This window comes from Lissotriton helveticus, chromosome 1_1 (assembly GCF_964261635.1).
Source record: "Lissotriton helveticus chromosome 1_1, aLisHel1.1, whole genome shotgun sequence".
Classification (NCBI taxonomy): Eukaryota; Metazoa; Chordata; class Amphibia; order Caudata; family Salamandridae; genus Lissotriton; species Lissotriton helveticus.
In genome coordinates this window covers 903,384,527-903,389,472 of record NC_136057.1, presented here as the reverse complement: position 1 = coordinate 903,389,472, position 4,946 = coordinate 903,384,527, and the positions used below count along the sequence as shown (strand labels likewise).

The window sequence follows — 4,946 nt, the reverse complement described above, 5'->3', positions numbered from 1 at the left end:
CCACCTATACGTGCCCCAGCCAATACACAAGCCCGTTGTAGAAAGACCCAGCCCCTCCCTGAGCAGATCAATGAATGTACACGTGCACAAACAGGCCACTTTTTTTTATTTCTCATGATCAGTTAATTGTAAACATGATAGGCTCCATTTATGCATAGTCCACGTTGGGCAGAGTGGTGGAACGCTGTGTGGTAGAGTAGAGTTGTGCGACTACCGCCAGGTGCAATGGTTCCCTTCACTTCCTGAATGTACCAAGCTTACGAGACGTGGTCTCACTTGAAGATTTTGCCCTGGTTAAAAGGCTTGCCGATGTTCTTGAACTCTCCCTCCCACGTGAAGTATTCCTTCACCATTGTTTTGCACTCTTCGCTGTCCACATCCATCTTCCACCAGGTATAGGACTCATAATCGATTTGCCAGTCTTCACTGAGCGTGAAAGCCAAGTCTTGCCTGCGGCATACCCAGTTGCCAGAGATAGTACTGTCATTGTTGCTTCCAGAGTGTATGACACTGCCAAAGTGAGTCTTGCACAGTTTATCTAGACGATGAAACATTCCTGTGATGAGGTTGCAGCTCATGAAGGTCTGTGTTAGCTCCTCTGGGAAGTGGTACTCTCCATACCAGATTGACCAGCCACCCTTGTCGAAGTGTTCCCAGAAGTATGGGATTGCCACAGCCAACAAGTCTTCATTAGAGTACTTCCTCTTGAACTCATCCATGATGAAGGCGCTCTTTGGCAGGTGGGCATAGGGGTTTTTTGACTTCGGTTCTGAAGCTAGCACCTCATCACACTCATCAGGCTCATCTTCAGCAGCAGGCTTCTTCTCTTTCTTCTTTTTTCCTTTTTCTCTTCCCTCTTGGGCTCCTTTTCATTTTTGGGTGCTTCCTTCTTGAGCTGTGCTTCTGAGAACTTCTTAGCGCCAAACGGCGCCATCTTTTCACAGAGTTTCACCTCCCCAAGGACGCTCTTGAATTGTGGTTGGTTTACGCAGGTTTCAAACCAACGATTTGTGTTAACGTATGGCTACCGTAAAGATGGTTCCAGGACCTGTTTGTAGAGCCAGAGGCATGCACACACCACCGAGATGTCAGCCAGGCTGACCCTCTCCCCCACCAGGAATGTGTGCATCCTCAGATGTTCATCCAGGGTGCTTAGCATATGCTTCACCTCCTCCTTGGCATGTTCCGTGGCCTGCTTGTTGTACTGCATTATCCCAAAGGTGGGGAACAGCCAGGTGCTTGCGGGAGGGACGATATTGCTGTCGGCAAAGCTGACCCACATGGATGACTTGGGCAGCTGCCTCCCAGTTAATGCCGCGAAGCTCATCGTTACTGACATAGTAAGCAATGGCGTTACTCTCAAACACCCAAAATCCGTCATTTCCCTTGAAGACCTGAACTTTCCCAAACAAAACTTTTTCAAAAACTCGGGGGTCTTGTTGGTTTGTCCGAACTGGAACTGGGGGGGCCCAGACTTGACAGTTATCTTTGCGCCACTGTGCTGAGCAGCAATAAGGGCCTTGAATGCCCTCCAGTTGTCAGGGTATGTGTAAAGAGTCCCGGCAGCCATCTTGGTGAAGTGTAGAAAGGCCGATCAACTTGCTTATACCATTCAACAGGTTTTTCCCTCAGCCGAGGTAAATCGTTTGTAAATGCTGACAAATCACCCCTGCTCAAAGGCACGTGCATATACCATCCGCTTGGCTTTTCACAGTGGGTAAGCCTCTCAGAGACGGCGTATCTCCTATCCCTTTTTTGACATTATTTTTCTTTGACCACCTTTCCTCCCACTATTCAAGCATGCTCCATGCGTGTATCCCTACATCCAATGCTCAAATATGGGTCTTCAATCCTATGACTTGTTTCTCCTCTAGTACCTGGTCACTGTAATTTAACCTATGACCTCCCTTTAACATTTTGGTTTTGGACAAATACACATCATACTTTTGTGCCACTTCTGTCAGTTTCTCTTGTGCCCTTCTCGCCTTCCCAGTAACATCCTACGCCACAAACAACTCATCTTGCTTATAAAGTTCTATCCTTTCCAGGGGCAAATTTCCACTTTTATCTCATCCACTTCTGCCTTCAACCTTACTACGTCTAGCACCTTAGCCTTCACTGCAGCCTTGATCGTGCCCTGACTTGATGCACTACTCAGTTCTTCACTTTCACTGCTCTGATTCCTGCTGTGATTTCCTACCGCTATGTTCTGTGGAACATACTGACTCCCAGAAGCTCCCTGATTAATTCCTCCTTCTGCTATCCTCCCTGTGGGTCCTCTAACTGGAGCTTCCCACATCTTGAAATTCAAACATCTGCCAGCGACACTAATCGTACTGCGCTAGTCCCAACACGCACTCTAGAAAAATCTGCAGCGGTTGGTAACGGAGAAATAGCTTCAATAGGCACCAAAAATGGACCATTTGCAGTACCATTTCCTCCGGAATTGACCCTTTCTCCTACTCCTGACTATGGCTGACTACTGTTTTCCCCCTGATTTGGATCATACACTAACACTATGGGTCCAATGGTGAATGACACCGTAAGGGCTTCCGGTAACCGCGTAGCAGCGTTAACTCTTCTCATCTTCATACCTCTCAATGCTGGTATCCCTCTTTCTTCCATTCCTGTTGAAATCTTTCCCACTACCCTCGCACGAGGGCTCATCTGCGGTTCTCCCACTTTCTCCATGGATTTTGTATTTGCCACTGGCCATCTTCCCTCATCTGAATCTGGATTTTTTGGCAGCGGACGCTCTGCTAGCAACCTATCTAGCAAGCTGTAATCAGTTTCACTATCATCCTCTCCCTTCCTATTCTGAGCATCTCCTGTTTTCACTAATAGAGGAAATAGCCTCCCTCCCTCGATGATGTCTACCCTCCACTTCTTCAACTGTGCGTCCCATCGCGCAACCTGATACGCTTTCATCTCCTTTTTCTACCTCCCCTGACTTCTCTTCCTACTCTTTACCTATGCTGCTCTCATCCATGCATCTATTGCCTCAAACTGTGTTGGTCTAGGTGGAGGTCGCAACAAAGCCATCACTCCCCTCAACTGATAAAGTACCTCTAATCTAAATGAACCATAACGAGGAAAAGACAAATCTCCCTCCTTTTCAGTAATCTTATGCCAATTTTGAAGCCAAACTATGGTATGGAGTCCTACATTTGTGGCCATGTAATGTGCTGGGGTATCCTCACCCACTCGAGTAACTACTCCTCTATCTCCTCTACGAAGATCTTGTAACACTCTAAAACATTACATGATTGAGTCAAATTCCTTTACCCGCAAGATGTTTTCGTTTCAACTTCCTGATGACAATCCACTAATCCCAGGGTGGCGTTACACCAACCGACCTATCGCAGCACGGCACACTCCGACGTCACTCTTCCCCCCTCACAGCGGTTCACCCTCCTGCACACTCTCACCTTACGCATTCACACTCTTCACTCATAGAATCTAGTAACTGTCTGTCCACAAAGCAAACGGACAGTCACATGAGTCAGACTGTCTGTCCACGAAATGACCAGACAGTCTCGAGTAATTGTCTGCCTCTCTTCAAGTAACTGTCTGTCCATGACCAATCTCTCAAGACCATTCACACCGTGACCCACGAACTGCGCTGGCCACTCAAATCGCTGTGGTCCTCCCTTGTTCACCAAGCTTCCCACATGATTCTGACAAACTCACTCATACACGTTCTCTATCTTCTAATGGGTCGCGTATAGTGCTTCACGACTCCCCATAATCACTAGTCAGACAATTACATCAACTCAGTGTCATTGACATCTCAAGTCTATCCCGGGATCTTAGGCTACTCGTCGAGCCTGACATCAAATCAAAATCAAATCATAGACTGTGCGTTCGTCCCGAAACCACATTCACTCGACTTTCAACCCACCTCCGTAAGACATCACACAATCAGATCCTCACCGCAATCTAACACACAACATCCCTAACCGTACTCACTCCACCGTTCACAGCTGTTCTCGCAGCACTGTCACTCTCCGTCAGTCTTCGCGAAAGTTCGTTGCTCTCCGCTTAATTTTTTGGGCTCTCATCCTTTGGGCTCTTTGGAGCTCTATGGGCTAAGCTTTTCTAACTTTTCTAAGTTCTCCCCTCACTCCAAGAGGTAACCATCTGACATTGCTACCAACTAATGGGGCTGGGTTCCCTTTTCTGAATATCCTCTGGAACCCCTGGTCGATAGACCATTCGCACCTGCTTAGAAGTGTAAACGAGAGAAATAACTTGTCACATCAGCTTCACCATCCCAATAGTTCATGACTCCCAAGAATCACAGACTCCAGGTACTAGGTTAGTTGATTTATTACATGGCCAAAAATAACTGAACATACAGACACCTCAAGATGATATGGAAAAAAACATCGGAACTAATACAAAGCCAAACCGACGGGCAAAGTTCAATCTCTGAAGCATGCAAAGAATGACAAATTCCGAGATCAGACCGCAGGCAATGAGTGCCCCAATGTCAAGATTAGACTTCATTGGAGGGTTGTAAGTAAAAAGCATTAGTCTGTCCCTACACTATTATTAATGTGACATCCCTACTTAGCCTTCTCCAGGCAAGTTCAGGAAAAGGTGTCAGCGCGTGAAGACTTCCAAAGAAGTGTACTCATGTTGAATGGGTCAGGTAGCATAAATCTACAGAGCTCATTCTAAGCTGCTCCTCTCTCCATCGAATCTCCTCTCCTCTCCTAACTCAACCCCCTGGGTCCCTAATTCCAATACCAAACTCCTAGGACATGCCTATTTCACATCATCCAATCGCCTCATCCAGCTGGACACCTTCCCATAGGTGATTTTTCATTTAGCTTCAATACTTCCAGCCTCTGGCTCGATGACTTTGATTACCAGGTCTTCTCCAGTGAGAAAGAACAAAGTCTAACATTATAAGCACCGCTCGTTCAAATGCCTCTCCTCCC

At 46.9% G+C, this 4,946-nt stretch overlaps 1 pseudogene; it reads right to left on the bottom strand.

Annotated features, from left to right (window-relative positions):
- Positions 1 to 201: 201 nt before the first annotated feature.
- On the bottom strand, positions 202 to 1,574 carry LOC144771302 (elongation factor 1-gamma pseudogene; annotated as a pseudogene).
- Positions 1,575 to 4,946: the final 3,372 nt, after the last annotated feature.